Here is a 20642-nt window from a genome sequence, read left to right as displayed (position 1 = left end):
AGACGCCCTTGGACATCATGTCTCATAGTCTTAGCCAGAGTATCCTTCCCTCTCACTCCTTAGCACAGCTTTAAGATCTATCCTGCCTGGGTTCAAATCCAGCCCTTCCACATAGCATGGTAATGTTAAATAGCTGTATAATATCTATTTGTCTTAATATCTCATCCCTAAAAATACAGTTAATGAGGGAACCAGCAGTTAGCGTAATGGCTATGTCGCTGGACTCCCACGTAGTCGACCGCGGTTCGTGTCCCGGACCCGGTGGCTTAAAAACTCACGCCGGGCGCGTGTGCGTGCGTGCCCAAGATCCCGAGAGGAGAATGGAGGAGAAGGGATTGCGGCGTGACCATCCCCCCTGGGGGGTGATTTCTCGCTTTCTGTCTCTAATGTCTCTCTCTGTCTGGCGAGCACACGCGCCCTACAGTGAAAATCTCTCTCTCAAAAAAAAATACAGTTAATGATACCTGATAGATCTACTGACATTTGGAACATAGTGTATGGTATAGAGCAAGGGCTATATAAGCAATTGATGTTATTATGTATTCCCTTGTTATCCAGGAATGGAATCCCAATACCACCTGCCTCCTATTGCTGATGAAACTTTTGTGATATAGTCTTCCTATTTAATGAAAAGCTCCTTAAGGGGAGTGTACTGTCATCATTACCATCTTTGTGTCCCCTGCAGAACATGCCCTAAAGATGGCAAGTATTCATTACATAGTGGACTAAATTATCATTATCTGGAGATATAAGTCCAATCTGCATTTCTGCCTGGAAATTCAAGCTTTTTGTTTCGTTAGATTTTTTTTTTTTTCTGCCATAGGGGGCATGAGTTTGCCAGAGAGAGACAGATACAGAGAGAGCAGGAACCTGAAAAATCACCCTCCCTAAGGAGAATGGCCATGCTACATACAAACCCTTCTCCTCCATTTTCCTCTGGGGATTTTGGAAACACATGCCCACATACCCAGAGTGTGTTTCAAGCCACCAGGCCCAGGACTCAAAGCTCAGAGTAAGCCATGTAGATCCAGCACCTTAATCATCATGCCACCTGCTGGTCCTGGAAATCCAAGCATATTTTTATTTGCAGTCAGCATTAATGATTAATGATGTTTTGAACTTTACTTTTTAACAAACACAAGAATTAAAATAGACAATAAAATATTATCAGGAACAAAATTGGTTTCCCACCATTGGTCTGTATCAAGGAGACAAAAACATGAAAATACAAAAATTCAGATTAGAAAATTAAAGACTAGATTGATACCAAACTTTTTATTAAAAAAATAAAATTTAAATGGTGGTAGAGAATATAAAAAGTGAAGAAAAGGGATTTTTAAAAAATGTTTCTAAATGCTACTAAACAAGAGGGAAAATGAATTTATGAAACTGTGACCCATGCCTAAGAAAAAATAAACTATGGTTTCAGAATTCAAACACAAACTAAAAACACACATTTTTGCTGTTTCCTCTGCTGGAATTGCACCAGAATTTTTATGGGTCCTCTCTGCTCAAATGATGCATCATTAGGAAGACTTTCTTCTTTGGGGACCAGAGAGTGGTACTGCAGTACCACACTGCTCTGCAAAGCTGGGTCCACATGGAAGCACCAGGGCTGCCATCCTCAGACCTCCCTAGGCAAGCTAGCTGCACATGCACTCATGCCCATGACCTGGGTTGTCTGATGCTGGGGGTAGATCATGGCATGAGAAACCTATTGAGGCTGCTTTTCTCTCTCTCAATTTTATGTATCTTTTAATGAGAGTGAGAAGCAGATAAAGAAGCATCCTCAACAAGGACACACACTGATCCACCAGGCCCTCAGGCTTCCCGGTCAGCTGTCATCATTGGTCAGCCAGCATCAGCGGCCAGTCAGGATCACGGGCACATGCACCAGTATGTACAAGTCAACCTGGGAACTTAACTCACAGCATGGAGTCTGCTTTTGTGTGCATGTGTGTGCAGATGCGCTCTCTCTCTCTCTCTCGCTCTCTCTCTCTCTCTCGGAAGAAGAAGAAGTAAATAAACATTTTTTTCAAAAAAAGGTGAAGAGGCCTTCTTGGTCACCTGACATGAAATAGCCCCCACAGCTACTGTCACTCTCAAGTCCCTTCCCCTGATGCATCTGTCTCTATGGAACTTGTCATCTGTCACTTTCTATATCTATTGGTTAAACTGTCTCTCCCCACAACTCTGGAATGTTATCAGAAAAGAGGAAGTTTGTGAGAGATTAGCTAGAAAACTGCGGGTGCTCAATAAAATTTTTTCCAATGAGGAATTCATTTATTAATGTAAATATTTTAAAAATTATATACAAAATGTTTAAAATGGTATCTGGCAAACGGCCCAGTTAGCTGTTTATAGTATGTATAGGAATAGTGGTATTCTTCTCTCAAATCTCTTTGACTGTTTGGTAACAAAAATCTTCTGCCTTGGGTGACCCAAGAAAAAGGGAGGAATTAGATGAGCGAGGGGAGATAGCTTTGAGATTCAGGAGTAAAATTATTTACTTTATTCAGGGGCAATTGGGAGCCACTGTGTTCTGCTGTACAGCCTGGTCAAAGAGCAGGCACCAGAGGAACTAGGAGCATAAGAACTTGAGACGGAAACCAAGGCTGAAACTAGGAAGCTGAGGATGAAGAAACTGCATCGGTGCCCATGGCCAGAGGGCAGCCTGACAGGAAGCAGAAGGGACCAGCAACGGCTTAGTCCACCTTCTCACTAAATCAGCCTTGGCATGGGTAGGTTCCAGTTGTTGAGATGTCAAAAATGTGATGCCATCAAGCCCATGTAAAAAAAAGTCATCAAGACTTACCTGAAATAATTTGTACATTAAGAATGTGTCTGAGGACCAGCAAATGGCATAATGGTTACATCACTGGATTCCTATATAGACAACCAGTTTGAGTCCCAGACCCAGCAGCTTAAAACTCATACCAGATGTGTGTGCATGCATGCCCAAAATCCCAAGAGGAGAATGGAGAAGGGATTGTGACATGACTATCCCCCAGGAGGGATGATTTCTTACTTTCTGTCTCTGTCTCCAGTGAGTACACATGCCTTACAGCAAAAATCTCTCTCTTAAAAAAAAAAAGTGTGTGTATTGCTATGTTGCACATATATGAGGACACTTTTTAAAGTTCATGGAAAAATGGAATTCAAGTTCAGGTTTATTTTGGTGCAAAAATTTTTGAAATCCAGGACCAGCCCCATCTGCATACATGTGCATGAAAACTCTCCCCTCCCCCTTTTTTTTTCAGAAGAAATAAATTAATTTAACAAAATAAAGGAAAGAAAGGCTACTTCATCACCTGACATGAAATAGTGCTTACAGCTACTGTCACTCTCAAGTCCATTACCTGATCCATTTGTCTCTATGGAATGTATCATCTGCCACACTCTATATGTGTTGGTAAATATTCATCTCTTCCCACAGCTGTAGAGGTTAAGTGTTGTGCTTAGAAAGTCAGATCCCTTGGGCCACCAGGTGGCGTGGAGGTTTAGGCACTAGATCCCAAATGGCCTACTCCACAGTTGAAGTCCCAGACCCAGAAACTTGAAATCATGCTTGGCACATGTGTGTGTATGCCCAAAATCCCAAGAGGAAAAATGAAGAAGGGATTGCAGCATGGCCCTCTGTCCTGGAGTGAAGGGGATGATTTCTCACTTTCTCCCTCACTCTCTGTCTGTTTCAGTCTCTCTCTGAAGAGCACACATGCCCTATAGCAAAACGGAAAAAAAAAAAAAAAAAAAACCAGATGCAATATGAACTGACCACGGTTTCATAGTTTGAATCTCAGCCCCAATGGCTCGGAAACACACTGGACGCATTTGCTTCTGTGTCCAAAGTCTTGACTGAAGAAGAAAGGAAGGAGAAGGGACTGTGGCATTGTAGCATGACTATGCCCCATTGAGAGGCATTTTCTCCAGGAAGCACCCTCCAATCATTAAAAAATAATAATAAAATTAATGCATAGTTTTTTCATAATATGCACTTTGCATCACCTTTTTAAGGATCCCCTTCCCTATGTATTGGAGGCTAAATCAATGGAGCTTTCTGAAATAGGGAATCGTGCTGCCAATTCTTTTCTTCTCAAGTGAGTACAGGGAAGAACAGATCCTGAGTCTTCCATGAGGTCACCATAATCTCTCACCTGAACCATTGCGTAACATAGGGCAGCCAACCACACTGACGTGCATATGATGGAAGAGTTTCCAGAAGGAAGATTGTTCAGTGCTAAAACTAACAAAGTCCCAGGCAAACCAGTACCAGCTAGTCATCCTACCGCTGCAGGGACTCCAAACCTGTGTGTGCTTATATACTTATTGTTCACACTGCAACCAGAGCTATCTTTTCAAACAGACCACGTCACCTCCTCAGTTAATTAACCACAGTCAAATCCCTTCAGTGCTCTCACTCTGGACAGACTTCAGTCCCACCTATTGTTCCAGTCTCATTTTATATTCTGCCACAGCTATGGTTATGTGTTAATGGCTCACTTGTGTACCACTTTTTCCTGTTCCCTCTGCATGGACTGGGATTCCCATCTCTCTCTCTTAGGCAGTTTCATTCATAAACATTTTTTTTTTCTTTTTCAGTCTTTTTTATTGATAAAGAGTGCATGCATTTACCTAAGAGAGACAAAGACACAGAGATGGAGAGGGAGAAAGCCACCCCGAATGGGACATGGTCATGCCCCAAATCCCTTCTCTGCCATTTCCTTATCCTGTTGGGATTTGGGGAATGCATGCATATGTGCCTAGTATGTTTTTCAGGCCACCAGGGTCGGATTCACTGTCAGCCATGTGGGATCTGGCTTCCACTAGCTCCCTAAACATTTTTTTATATATATCATCACTGTCAATTTTCCCGAGATGTCCTTCCTGACTTCTCTTAGCAGAAACATCTCCCCTCCTGTCAGTGCCCACCACGTCCTCTCAGTATCACCTCCACACACTCAATGTACTGTCAGTATTACCTCCACACACCTCTACATACCCCCACGTGAGCTGCTCCTTGACTTTCTACACCATGGCTTTTTTTTTCTGCCCATGGGAACATAATTTCCTGTACACATGCTTGTATCAGATGAGATTGGATTGATAGGCAGAAGCCAGATCAGGTAGACTTTGGGGCCATGATAGATACTCCACATTTTATTCTAAGTCCTATGTGAAGCTATTGGAGATTTTAAAGCTGGGGAAAGACAATATCTGATCACATTTTTAAAAGGTCTTTTGGGCTGCTATACTGAAGACAGTAAAGGGGAAGCAAGAAAGCAGAGAGTAACAGTTGGGCGGTTAGTAACGTAGCCAAGATTAGTTTACTAGAAAGAATCATTGGAAGGACAACTGGAAGAATAATAAAAAGTGTTTTTTTGCAGCATTGCAGCTAAAGCCTTCAAGTTTAAGGTCAGCTGCAGAATAGCAGATCACCTTAAAGGGACCTCTGAAGTCTGGTTGATTTAAGTTGATTAATGGAAAGGGGTCAAAATGTTACTCTTCTTATGCATGAAGCAGAAATAAACAGAACATAAACATACATGCAGTTATCTGCATTATTAATTTTCATGAAAGGGAGGCAGTTAGGAAAAAAATATCTAAAGGAGGTGGATAATGAAAAAAAAAAAAAAAAGGTTGAGAAACACTGTTATAGAATATGAGACAGGCTGTAAGCTCCTTCTTAGGACCTTGCTCTTAAACTGGCCTGGGTTGGCCCCTGGCTTCCTGGACCCAATGGCCCTAAAACTGCTCTGTCACCTCACATTTCCTCGGAGCTACACAGACACTGACTAACTCACTTCACAATGGGAAGATGGTCTACTAAGATAGATAGTCCAGCCTCTCCAAACACAGATACTCCTGTTTAAACATTCCCGATGTGTACAAGTTAAGGAAGGAAGTTTCAGGAGTTACACAGGGTAACGCAGATACCGTACATCTTGATGAGACCTCTTGTTCCACGTTCCATGTTTCTCTTTTTACCCAGACTACATCTACTTCTCAATTGGGCTAGCCAGTAGGTGAAACCTGCCACCGGCTAGCCCAACTGTAACTTTTAATGAACTTATTTCAGTGAAAGCCCATTGAGTTAAACAAGTATGAATTGCCGACTTGTCCAATTCCAAGTCCTACAATGGGTCCTGAGGATAAAGAAATAATAGTGCATATCTCATGGAGCTGACACATTAAGAATTTAATGCATGTTGGTTGCTCTCACTTCTTGATGACAGAGACTGTGTTATTCAACATTGAATTTCTATAGTCCAGTAATACACCATCCAGATACTCAATAACATTTTAGTAAATTAACAATAATGGTGTACGCAAGTTCAGGGGATTGGGGATTATGAATAGCTACGCTAAGTTGGGTTGATATTTATCAAACAGTGGGTAGAACAACAACAAAAAAAGCATAAACAGCACACTCAGGAGTTGTATATATTTAATAAATCAATTTAAGCATGGAGTTGCTGATAAACAACTCTCAAAATTATATTTGCAGAACCAAATGGAATAGTATAACATAAAATGTGTAAAAATAGTACGTTTAATAATACTTAGGAGGTAGGAAGAAAGTTTCAAAAATAATAATCTTTCAAAAAAAAGAATCAATACTATCTAAAGAATGTAATTTATAAAAACAGTATATAATAACAATGATAATAACAATGAGCCCAGACTCAAGACACAAGTCAAATGATGTATACTATTTAATATTTAAATAAAAATAATAACAATAATTAAAGAAAAACAAAGGGATTGAGGAGTGGTCATCCCCCCAGGGGGTGTTTTTCTTTTTTAGAGAGATTTTTTGCTATAAGGTGCATGAGCTCACCAGAGAGACAGAGAGAGACAGAGAGACAGAGAGCAAGAAGTCATCCCCAGTGGGGGAATGGCTGCACTGCAATCTCTTCTCCTCCATTCTCCTCTCAGGATTTTGGATATAGCCAAAAACGCACCCTATGTGAGTTTTAAGTTGCCAGGTCTGGGATTCAAACTGTAGTCAACTATGTGGGAGTCCAGCGACATAACCATTATGCCATCTGTTGGTCCCATTTTCTCTCTCCCTCTCCATTGAGTGCATGTGCCCTATAGAACACTAAACAAACAAACAAACAAAAAACCCAGCAATAATATATCTTGAGATGAAGTAAAGTTAACCATTCTTCTAGTTTCAATAATTTTTTTTTCTTACTTTGCTATATGGATCGTGGGTTTGCAAGAGAGAGAGAGAGGGAGAGAGAGAGAGAGAGAGAGAGAGAGAGAGAGAAGGAATATAAAAAATCATCCCTGGGGGATGACCACACAATAATCCCTTCTCTTTTGTCTCTCCTTCCTGGTGGTATTTTGGACAGGCATGCACATGCACCAGCATGTTTCTCAGTCTGCCAGGTCCAAGACTCTAACTGTACAGTTGGCCATGTGAGAGTCGGCCACCTTTACCTCTGTGCCACCTGCTGGACCAAATTCAGTTTTTATTAACTGTTTAAACTAAAATAGTAATAACAATGTATTATTTTTGTTATATTTTCTTTTTTAATTTGCCAGAAGGCCTGTGTTCTTGCCAGGAAAAGAGAGAAAGCACCCAACATGGTGCATGGTCAAGCGGTAATCCCTTCTGCATTTCTCCCTCCTTTTAGAATTGTAGCATTTCAGATAAAAATAATGATAAAATCATCTTTGTAATGTGTCACCTATTTTAAATCTTAATCATTTATATATATATATGTATGTATGTGTATATACATATAAATAATTTTTAAACCTTGCTTCCTAAAAATAAAGAGAAAAAATAAAGACCAAGATTGTAATTAATTCTACCAGATAGGAATATAGTTCATTGTCATTTCTTCTCTTTTAATATTTTTTGTATATCAAAAAATGATTTTTTAAAATTTATTTCAGAATCTGCACCCATAAATATGTTTCTTTCCTTTTAAATTTGGATCCTGCCAAATATAGAATGTTTTTACTATATCGTAAATGTGTCTTTAAAAGTACTTGAGAATTCAATTTGCAAGCAGAAAAGAGGATTCTTTTGAATGCTCTTTATAATTGCAATCCACTTAACTAGAGAGCTAATGAATAGTTATATGTATGCTTACATTTTTAAAGGTTTTTACATGAAGAGTGGGAGATTATGAAAGAGATTATGAAAAGCTTCGTGAGGTCAGACTATGTACGACAGCGTCTTAAAGACTAGGATTTTCAAACAGAATGGCTTTCCTTGTCCATTCTTGTTTAAGACATGATTATTGAATGTCAGCTTCTACTTGCTGAGGTAAGTAAGAAACTAGAATAATCCAGTTCTTACCCCCTAGTTAATAAAAATAATCTAAAATACACAACAGTTACATAGCTTTAAAGGGACAAGCTTAGGGGTACTATTTCAGAGGAGGATGATAAAATATCTGAGGTACCTATTTAAGCTTGGCAAAAGATGCCATGGCAACTTTTTTTTTTCATTAATATGGGAAAAGTTTGGGAGAAAAGTTGAGGTTCTGGTGTATTCCTTAAAATAACTCAAGGAACCTATTCAATTTCATGTAGAAATTCATAATCCCCTGGGTTTTATATTATTATATTAATACTACGGAAAATTTTAAGAGAGAGATTTTTGCTAGAGGGTATGTGTGCTCACCGAAGAGACACAGAGAGACAGAAAGCAAGAAATCACCATGCAGGGATGGCCATGCCGCAATCCCTTCTCCATTCTCCTCTTGGGATTTTGGGCATACACACATACATGTAAGTATGAGTTTCAAGTCACTGATTCAGGACTTGATTGGACCTGGTTATGACATAGCCATTATACTATCTGCTGGTCCCTACAGAAAGTTTTTCAATTTTAGTGAATCACTAGCTGTGAAAACTTTAATTGTTGTTTGATACAATTCAGAGAATAGAAAATAAATTTCTGTTTCCCTTACTTTTGGAAATGTCTTCTCTCAATGAAAGTTTGTAGACTATAATTAAAAAAAAAAAGAGAAAAATTTTATAAAACTATATTTGTGAAATACTTTAACACTTTATTGCATTATGTCATTTCTAGTTTAGGATTAATAGTATGCAGAGAGAAAATGATAGAACCTTAGATTTCAAGAAAAGTTAGGAGTTAATCTAACTTTTCAGTCCCATCTCCCTTGCTAGTGCTGGACTCTCTCCTTCATCCCAACTCTTGGAAATGGCTATCCAACCCCACCTTGAACTCTTCTATCCCAAACAGTTCTATACCCCAAAAGGAAACCTTATGGCATTCCAGAAAGCCCTAAATGTAAAAATAAGTTTTCCTTATTCTGAACCCAAATCCATTTCCATTCATTTCTTTCCATCTTTCTTCCCTGGAGCTGCAATGAGTGAATCCAATTTCTCACCTAACCAATTGTCCTTTAAACACCTGAAAGTCAGTCATGTTTCCTCAGACATTTTCTTATCCTGACTAAACACCTAGCCTCTTCAGCAAGCCCTCAAATGGAAGAACTTTCATTCTTAAAAATCCCACACATCATCTGGCTGTTCTCTAGTACGCCAATGGCCCTACAACAAAGCAGGGCTCACAGATATGAAGTTTCACCCCAAAAGATAGTCAACAATTGTTCCAGGAACACAAATATAATTCTTGCAACTGTCACTTTAAATTATTAGAAAAATACATCTTAAACACCTATACTCTATCTTACCATCTTTTTACCTATCTTGAGTTTCAATTTCCTCCTCACCATGTTTTTCTGCCTTGGCTATTTTGACTACTACTTTTAAATTTCTTTGGGTTGTAAGCGATTGAAATTGATCTTGGCTACTACCTTAAGCAAAAAGAGAAGCATATTTTATTCAATAAAATTGAAATTTCATGAAATCAGAGAATGGCTGTGAAAGCCAAGAGTAGGGAGAACAGGAAGCAGAGCCTTGCAGTGGCCCATGGGGCAGTGTGCAGGCTGTCTCCCTAAAGTGTTTCATTTACTGTGATTTAACTACAGTGACTCACAGTCACTGCAGTCCTTCAACTCAAAACTCTAAATCAGGGAGAAGAATACATCTGGCCTAGTTTGAATCAGATTTCTATTCCTGGTTTAACTAGTTCTGGTTATACTTATGCATTGGGGTCATTTCCCCAAAAAATAAAATAGATGTGAACAAGACAAAATCCAAAATTACTGTATTCCCTTAAGGAAAGCAGTGGACCAGGCCTCTGTGATGATGCAGTCGTTGGTGCACTGGACTGTGGGACTGGGAGCTACAGGCTTTCCATGGTTGAGTCCTTGGCCTGATGGAGGATACTTTTCTCTCTCTCTCTTTCTCTCTTGAACACACACATACACAAACACACACACACACATGTTCACAGGCACTGTACCATAAATTTTTAAAAATGTTACAGGAAAATAATGCTCAAATATATTAATCTATTTTTTTTATGTTCTTTGCATTTGCTTGACCACTGTTAAGGCAAGACAGGTATCAAAATTGGTATTCAGTGCATCAGGAGAGGTATGTGGTAAAGAGAAAAAGAGACATAGCCTATGAATGTTTTTAGATTTGGTTCTCTGAAATCATAATCTTTTAGAAGAACATAGGGAATTTCTTTCTTTCTTTCTTTCTTTCTTTTTTTTTTTTTAGAGAGAGAGAAATTCTTGCTATAGGGCACGTGTGCTCGCTTGAGAGACAGAGAGACAGAAAGTGAGAAATCACTGCCCAGGGGGGATGGCCATGCCACACTCCCTTCTCCTCCATTCTCCTTTCAGGATTTTTGTCATGCACACACAGGTGCCCAGCATGAGTTTTAAACCACTAGGTCTGGGACTCAAACCACAGTTGACTACGTGGGAGCCCACCAATATTACCATTACACCATTTGCTGGTCCCATGAACATAGGGAATTTCCTCTTCTTTTTTTTTTTTTTGGAGAGGTTTTCGCTATAGGGCACATGCGCTCGCCAGACAGACAGAGACAGAGAGACAGAAAGTGAGAAGTCGCCCACCCCCCCCCAGTGGGTATGGTCATGCCGCAATCCCTTCTCCTCCATTCTCCTCTCGGGATCTTGGGCACGCACGCACACGCGCCTGGCGTGAGTTTTAAGCCACCGGGTCCGGGACGCGAACTGTGGTCGACTACGTGGGAGTGCAGCGGCATAGCCATTACGCTAACTGCTGGTTCCCTGCATAGGGAAGTTCTTGAAGGATAGAAAAAGGGGCAGGATTTATGGATATGAAAAGTCTTGAAGAAACTCCTAGGCTGTTGGGAAAGGAGGAAGAAAGGCTTGTGGAGCCTGGCAAAGGGAGTACCAAGGTCCTGCTGCCTGATGTCACTAGAGGGGCCACAAGACCCAGAGTTATGTGTGGTACATCTAGGTACAAGGAACTATAGGAAATGCCACCAAAAGATTTCTGTGGACCAAGCACAACTTGGATGCAGCCGAAGACACAACTACAACTCAGAGAATCATGTGAGCAGAAATACTGGGAGTTTCAGAATAACATGTGAGGTCTAATGCAACAATGACCAGAGGGTCCCTCTCCCAATGTTGTAGCAGTGTCAGTCCCCTAAAACTAAGATACAACTTTGGGGAGTAGAGTAAGCCTAAGAAGGATTGAGGTTAAGTTTTCTACCTTCCTAAGAAGAAAAGGCTAGAAACCAAAAAAGAACATGGTTTGTAAAAAATAAACAGATAAAATACTTGGTCTATACCTGTCTTTGTAGATGGAGATTCTTATCTGCCATGCTTAAATGGAAAAGACAGGAGCAAAATGAGGACTGGATTGTTCTGCTTCTTCTCCTTCTATAAATTTTACCTTTTTTTTTTTTTTTTTTTTTTTTTTTTAATTTTCCAGAGGCCACATGCAATAATCAGAGAAAAAGAAACAGAGGAGAGGGGGAAAGCACCTCTCAGCAGAGCATGGTCATGCCACAATCCCTTTTCTTCCACTTCTCCATCCTGTCAGGATTTTGGGCTTGCATGCACATGTACCCTGTGCATTTTCAAGTCATTAGGTCTAGGACTTCAACCATGAAGTTGGCCATATGAGATTCAGCTCCTTAAACCACTAGGCCATGGGGCTGGCCTGGCTCCATCTTTTTTTGAGCAACTGAATTATTTGTACACCATGCACTGATGATAATGCTAAAAGCACTCTTAAAAAACAAACAAACAAACAAACAAACAAAAAACTGGCTTAGCATTTTTTTCAAATTTCTTTATTAGTAACCTTAGTTTTCCTGATAGTATTCTCCTGAGTCCATGTCCTATTATATTAGGTTGTCAGGAAAGTCATGACAAATTTTTCTGTTTTTCTATGCCAATCTGCATCATGACATTCCTGGTGACTCAATACATATACTCTTGGGCTACATACCCTTTTCCCCCCTCTTCTGTGTCTTTCTTCTTCCTTAAATGTGGTTTGAGCGTAAGTTCCCTATGCGACCATTTCAGGGTCTTCGGTTGCCTCTCCATTTTTCTTTGCAATTTGCACAATTTGTGAGTATTATAGCCTTCCCTTTTGTGTGTGTGTTGTTTTGGTTTTTGTTTGTTTACATCTACTGGTTTATTACAACAGATACAAATAAACAGCCACATGAAGACATAGAGTAAGGTCTGGAAGGGTTCTGAGAACATGAATTCTGTGTCCATGGGGTTGGTTGGGGATGTGCCTCCCTTCTTGAATGTGGGAAATGTTCTTGTTCATCTTCCTGCCAAGCCTCTTCATGTTCTGCTGTCCAGAAACTCTCATGATTTTATTTCTTTTTTTTTAGAGAGAGATTTTTGCTGTAGGGCGTGTGCACTTGGCAGAGAAATAGAAAGCAAGAAGTCATCCCCCAAGGGGGGCAGCCATGCCACAATCCCTTCTCCTCCAGTTTTCTCTTGGTATTTTGGGCACATACGCACATGCACCCGATGTGAGTTTTAAGGCGCTGGGTCCAGGACTCGAACTGCAGTTGACTACATGTGAGTCCAGTAGTCCATTACACATCTGCTGGTCCCAGGATTTTATTTCTTAATAAATTATGTTATTTAAGTTCCTGAATTTAGCTAGTAGTGATGCAATTTGGCGGTTGTAAATCCATTTCAACCAAAAACAGGGGAACAAGAACAGTGAAGACCCCCAAACTGAGTCTGGGTTGACTGCCTTCTTCACTTCTGTGGCAAGCAGTGCCATTTCTTCTTGAAGACAGCTGAGTGATGTAATGAACAAAGCCCAGAGTCAGGTGATTTGATCTATTCTTGGCTCTGCAGCTGATTGTGACTGACCTTGGGCAAGACACTTTTTATCTCTCCATCTCATTTTTCTCCACTGTACAACTAGAAAAATACCTTGTCAATTACCTAAAGAACAATTTGGGTGGAAGAGATACAGGGTTAGAGCTAAGACACTGCTGCTTAAAAACAACACTAAGTTTAGAATCAGGTCTTAGTGTGTTGTTAGTTAAGGTAGTTGGATCCCACATGGTCAAATGTGCAATTCAAGTCCTGGACCTGGCAGCTTGCAGACCTGGCAGCTTGCAAAACACACTGGGTACATATGCACACATGCCCAAAATCCTTAAAGGAGGCAGAAATGGAGAAGGGACTGCAGCATGACCATTCCCCATAAGGGGTGTTTTCTCACTTTCCTTCTGTCTCTCTCTGGGGTGCACATGTACCCTCTGGCAAAATCTTTTAAAAAGAAGAAAACATTAAATTCATACTTTTTCAATCTATAACAGTTTTTCTTTTTTTAATATTTTCTTTTTTTCTTTTTTATTATTATTCATACATTAAATCACTATACATAATTTAGATTATTATTTTTTTGAGAGGTTTTTTCGCTATAGGGAGCATATGCTCACCAGACAGAGAGAGACAGAGAGACAGAAAGCAAGAAATCACCCCCCAGGGGGAATGGCCATGCCACAATCCTTTCTCCTCTATTCTCCCCTTGGGATCTTGGGCACGTACACACAAGCGCCCGGCGTGAGTTTTAAGCCACCGGGTCCGGGACGCGAACCGCGGTCGACTACGTGGGAGTCCAGAGACATAACCATTACACCAACTGCTAGTCCCTACATCATTTAGATTATGAAGAGACTTTACCCAGCACGATATACACCACAGTCCAGCCTAGTTGAGACTATTATACACATCCTCGTCAACAGATAATAAACCTTATCTGTGTCCCACAACCGTCTTAACTCTCCATTTCTCCCCCAAATCTCCTTTCCTACACTCTTCCCCTTCCACACTTTCTTTTCACGTTGTCTCTAGTGTCCATTACAATTTTTAATACTTTTATATTTTCCAGTCTTTCAGTCTCTACCATAGAGTGCAGACAGTCGGTATATGTTAAGTGGAGACATACAATGTCTCTCTTTCATAACCTGACTTGCTTCACTCAGCAACAAATCTTCCATATTTGTCCACTTTCTATCATATTCCAGAGCCTTGTTGTAGAAGCTATGGCATAGTGGAGTTCCAGGTCCTCAGATAATCATGTTAATTAGAACTAATGTGTGTTTTCAGAGCTTAAAATTAGGACCAGTTTAAGACAAATTAAAATGTGAGTTTACTACGGGGATAACCATCCCTTTTATGTGTCATATGTTCTATTTATTTTTATTTGGGAGTTGCGTGGGAAGAAGAGAGGGGGTTTAAAAGCCCAGCTAGTCTCCTGTGGGCAAAAGGTAGAAGGTGCTACAAGGACAAAGGAGACAGGAACATTGGCAAACAAGGACAGGACTGATGCCAATTCTGTAGATGAATTCTGTCTTCTGCAGACCTGTGGGCTTTAAAAAAAAAATTATTTGCAAAGCTTTCCAAACGTGATTTAAGCTTGGAAAATTTTCTGAAGTGGCTGTCTTCATCTAAAAAGAGAAAGGATAATACTTTTAATGCCTATAAAAAGCGATTCTTGCTTTTCACTAGATCCATACCCAGAATAGTGCACTACACTTATGGTTTATCTTGCTTTAAAAAGTTTTAAAAAATTAAGAGCATTTTTTGTGGCTTACTAGGGCATAGATATAAAGCAGAATACAAGCCCAGCAGGTAAATACTACCCAGATTTCATTTAGAGCTCTACCCTTAAGCAAACGCATGAACCTCTGTGAGCCCTCATTTCATCATCAAAATAAGCAGTATAGCACCATCTACCTACAGTACAGAGAGACCTGCATATTAGGTACACTAAGGAAGGAATTTAAGTCTTCTATATTAAGTCCAGGATCGATGCAGATGCAACATAGAGTTTGTTCTCTGCCTGCCGTGGGAACAGACTTTATGGATATTTTTCTTTTTCTTTTCTTAAGACTTATTTTATTTAACCTTATTCATTTACTTATTTTAATTTGACCAGAGAGGGACAGAGAGAGAGGGAAAGTAAGAAAGCAAGTCATCAAGTCCAGGACTTGAACCTTGGTCGGCGACATGGGAGTCCTGTGCCCTTAACTACCATGCCACTTGCCAGCCCCATGGATAATTTTCTTACAAAAGAACAACAAATTACATGGACTGTCTAGTGTAAAGGTAAAAAATCAGCTTTATTGTTATGCATAGGGCTAAGACCGTGGGAGGTGCTTTCAGTGAAGAGATTAAAACAATGCACTTCTAGAAATCAATGACAATAATTTTACTTACTGCTTCTTCAGGGAAGAAAGACATTTAAACATAGCAATATTTGCTGAGCTGTAATTCTCACAGAGAGAAAGATCATTAAACACTGTAACAGTAATTATTCCAAACTACTTTCCCCAACTTAGCTCAGCAATCTTTACACAAAGGGCAGAAGACCTACTCTGGTACTTGGAGGAACTGAGACCCTGGAAAAGCTTCTTGAGCCTCTTTGTCTTCTTCTTTTTTTTTTAATTTTTAAATTTGGCAGTGGGCACATGTGCTCACTGGAGAGAGTCAGGGACAGAGTAGAGAGAAGGAAAGCAGGAAAGCACCAACCCATGGGACATGGGTACAATTCCTTCTCCTCCATGTCTTTCAGGATTTTTAACCATGCATGCACATGTGGCCAACATGTTTTTCAAGTCACTGGGTCCAAGACCTTAACTACCACACCTTAGGCTGGCCCATCTTGGGATTCTAAAGAAGAGCTCTGGGGGCACATGAGACAGTACCCTGGTCTTCTATGCACTGCTCAGGTGGATTTTCTCCCATCTACACAGAGAATGTAATTCATTCAGATCATGTTGTTTCAATTTCATTTGTGCTAACATCAAGGTTCGGGAAGCCTTATGGTTCCCCCAAATTACCAGGGCAAGTAAATAACCAAGGAAGACCCTTCTAATACCTAAACAAGTTCTCATTCTTTCTGAAACATCTGCATTTTTCCTTCCTTTTTATTTTTATTTTTCTAAAGTTTGCCAGAAGGTGATCACTAGAGGGAGTGGGAGAGGAAGAAAGTATACCCCTCCACCCCCATGGAGAATGGCTACTCAGCAATACCTTCTTCTCAGTCTCTTCCACCTTTCAGGATTTAGGGCATGCATGCACATACGCCTGGCATGCTTCTCAAGCTACCAGGTCTGGGACTCAAATTACACAGTTGGCCAAGTGAGATCCAGTGCTTTAATCACCATGGCGTGGGCTGGCTCCCTTCCAATTTTTTTTTTTTAAGAGAGATTTTTGCTATAGGGCTTGTATACTCACAGAGAGAGACAGAGATACAGAGAAACTACAGAAAGACAGAAAGTGAGCAATCACCCCCAGGGGGATGGCCAGACCACAATCGCTTCTCTTTCATTCTCATCTCAGGATTTTGGGCATTTACGCACACACACCCAGCACGAGTTTTTGGTTTTGGTTTTTAAGAATTATTTTTTATTTAACTTTATTTTCTTATTTGTTTGTTTCTTAATTTGACCAGAGATAGAGTGAGAGAGAGAGAAAGTGAAAGTGAGAAATCAAGCCACCAGGTCTGGGACTCGAACCATGGTCGGCCATGTGAGAATCCAGTGCCTTTAACCACCATGCCACCTGCTGGCCCCCAAGTATGAGTTGGCGTTTTTCTGCGTGTGTTCACCAGAAAGACACAGAGACAGAAAGCAAGAAATTACCCCCTAGGGGGGATGGCCACACTGCAATCCCTTCTCTTCCATTCTCCTCTCGGGATCTTGGGCACACACGCACACACACCTGGCGTGAGTTTTAAGCCATCGGGTCCAGGATGCAAACAGCGGTCGACTACATGGGAGTCCAGCGACATAGCCATTACGCTAACTGCTGGTCCCCCTCCATTTTTAAAAAGGGATATCACTGGAAAAGCATCTGAGCCTGGATGAATGTGAACATATACTCATATGGGTAAAAACAGAACAATCATTTCTAAAAGAGTGTCTAACCACAGCACTGCTCTGTTTGGTGGATATCTAAAGTACTGATCCTCGAGTCATACCATTTTCCCTGTGCTTCCTTCACAAAGGCATGCACTACAACACTCCTATTGAGACAGGGACAGCCTACAGGAAGCTCGTATTAGGACCCTGACAGTAGCAACATAATAGTGTTTCCTGTCTGCTTTTACAGCCTTATCTACCCTCTCTAGTCAGTCTTCTGTCTGTGCCTGTTACTTTTCAATTAATGTCCCCATGCTGACGACCAACATCAATGTTAAAAAGTCCTGCCTGCCTCCAAAATATTTCCCTCAATAGCCTGTTACTTGAAAGACCAACGTAAAAAAAGTATTTAATTTGAAAGATGTTGGTCTTTAACAATGATCTATAACACAGTAGAAAGGACGAATAGTTATAGCTAGCCTAATAAGATAAATGTAGAACAAGTCAGTTTTGATTAAAATAAGAAAAGTAGCATATATTGGTTCAAAACAAACAAACAAACAAAAAGAAAACCAAACAATACAGCTAGTAGCTTGCTTCCTGAAGGAGTGAATTATAGAGGTCCAGGTCATTATAGGAAAATGATGAGTTAAGAAGGTCTAAAGAAAGACTAACTCTCTTTCCCCTCCTCCACTCCCTTTCATGCTAAGGCATTATATGTTTAAAACCTATAGAAATATAGAAATTCCAATTACTCTGGGCCGTTTTTTACTCTTAGTCAGAAGTCTTAAGAAACTTAACTAGGAGAGAATGGTCCATTCCCAGACCATTCCTTGCTTTAATACATTGACAAGGTAAGGAGGCTCATAGCTTTCTTACATCTTCCCACTTAAGTAATTACCATCTCACAGAGTATGTAGATGGCTGTTTTGTCAGCACTTCTTCAGCACAGATGCTAAACACAGGAATGTTTCAATTCCTTCTTAAGGCCAGCCTGTTAGTACATGCTCATATTTGATGCATGAGAATACAATTCCTGTGGCTTAGCATCTCTGCAAGATCAAGCAAATCAGATTAACAGCTATAACTCTGTCAACACACAGGCTGGGATCTAATGAGTAGTAAGCTGATTTTTAAGACAGAGACTATGTACATCTAAAATTAATGGCCATAGGTAAAACTAGGCCCAAATAAGAGATCATGAATAACTCCCAAGCAAAATCAAACTACCAACAGTGGAATCACTGCATGCTATTAAATAATTCTGATCAATTTTTGCATGTACACAAATGAAGTTTTGATAAGAAACCACTAATGTCAAGATTATTTAAAACATACCTCAGCCCTGGATGATATGCATGAGTCCAAATCTTTAACATAAAACTAGATTTTGAGGTATAGTATGTGAGGTAGGAAAAAAGCATTTCTCAATCCTATATCAGGAAAGTTTATCATCATCACATCACATTCCAGTCTGTTTCCACTCTCCATCCTTTGGGGACAGCTCCACCAGTTTTATGTCTGAAGAGGGAGGGAGACCAAGATATGAGATTCACCCTCAGATGATCGGATGACCTACGGCCCCCATTCCCTTGGCCAAAGCATTTAGTCTAGGCAGGGTTACAACTGCTAACAAGGAAGGCCTCATCAATCACAATCCTTCCCTGGAATTTTCCCACTTTGGAGCTGAGAGGAAAAAAGACCTGATATAGAGCTAGGAGTATTACCAAGCTAGAAGGATATGAATATAGAGTTTATTATGGTACTGAGAAAACAGGGCTCTTGACAGAAAAAAGAAGAGCAGAATTGAAAGAACCAAAAGAAATGCACAGAGACAAAGAAACAGAAAACAAGCTACCAACCTCAAAAGTATCTGAATCTCAGGACTTACTTGGGGGTAAACTAGTCTTCTACCAAGATATTAGAATCTGGTTATGGCTCAATTATGTAAGCCCAAAATGCTTATTTTGCTTAAGATTCTTTCCTCTGAATTTCTATCCAATACAAAGTCCAATTAGTTAGGAAAGGACCCTAACTAGTATAATATAATCAACAATATACTCTAAATTTAAAAGTATGTCCAAAGAGTAAACAGAATTCTTAACCTCTCTTTCTAAATGAAGAAAGTGAACCACATAGATATTCAGTAATTGCCTGCTGTTTTCAACACAGGCAAGAAGAAATACAGTATTCTTAGAAAAGAAAAATCTTATAAAAGACAAGTTCTTCCATCTGGCAAGTTAGAGTTTCTTAAATTCCCAGGGACATTTGAAGAAAAGCAGTTTTGTTTCTCTTGGGAAGAAGCCAATGTATTCACCAGTGATTCTGTAAAAATGACAATTTACCAAGTCAGTGCACTGAGTAGCCAGTGAGAAAGGAACAGCTTAAGACAGGTCCAGAGGCCCGAAAACCTTCTCTAAAGCTACATCTTTAATGTAGCTTCACTGAGAGCTTCCTAGCACTTGTACAGGCTGGTGAGAAAAATGTCCAAACATGAGTGGCTTCAGTCAGTGGCATCCCTCTAAGTCTTATGAGGAACCTACAAAATTCCTACCCTCCATTAGCTTCAGATTGAGACCTAAAAAGGATGAATAAAGACAATGACAGAGAATGCATACTTTTTCGGGACAGAGCACTGGCCATTACTATCCTTTTTGGCTTACATTATTGATTGCAGTTATCATTAATTTCTCACTTACATGTTAGGAACTACTAGGCATTTTACCTTTATTATATCACTTAATCCTTCTAACTTCTCTTATGAAGCAGGTAATACTATCTCCATCTTACAAATGAGAAACTATAGTTCAAGAGGATAAGCAACTTGCCAAAATCACTCATCTGGCAAGTGACTGGGCCAGGATTTGAATCTCTGTTGGACAGGTTTATGAGTTTAATCATTATGATATAATATATTGTCTCTCAATTTTTATTCATTGTTTTCCTCCAGGGAGGTCACTACTCCTTAGTTCCTACAGTATCTAAAGGCATTTTATTCATTGGTCCTGGTACCTGTCTAACTCTAACACAGTTGAGAGAAAGGAGATTAAAATTTAGATATCTCTAATCAAGAAGACCTGGAACTTTTATAACACTTTTAAAGGAATATCTAATGAAATTACAGTTAAACTAGAATATAATACTTAGTTTTACTGTTTCTTTCTTCCCAAGACGGGGTTACTAAGTCTGAGAGTCAAGAGATCTTGCAATAAATTCTAGAGACAGATGAGCGATGGCTGTTGAATCCCAGTGGTGTGCCTACAAGATGCTATTTGGCACAGACAACAGAACATAATTCTTCCTCCTGAGAACTTGGATGCCCCAAAGTGGCATAGCACATATTGACACTTACCCCCCATGCAAACATGAATATAAAACATGTTTCCCT

General features: G+C 39.9%; 1 protein-coding gene across 1 annotated transcript in view; it reads right to left on the bottom strand.

Annotated features, from left to right (window-relative positions):
* The window catches only part of FMN1 (formin 1), a 491267-nt gene that overhangs the window by 469382 nt on the left and 1243 nt on the right, over positions 1 to 20642 (bottom strand). The window lies entirely within an intron of this gene.

Source organism: Tupaia chinensis, unplaced genomic scaffold (genome assembly GCF_000334495.1).
Source record: "Tupaia chinensis unplaced genomic scaffold, TupChi_1.0 Scaffold000062_1, whole genome shotgun sequence".
NCBI classification, from domain to species: domain Eukaryota; kingdom Metazoa; phylum Chordata; class Mammalia; order Scandentia; family Tupaiidae; genus Tupaia; species Tupaia belangeri.
The sequence above is the reverse complement of the archived record's forward strand: the minus strand, read 5'-3'. Positions and strand labels throughout refer to the sequence as shown.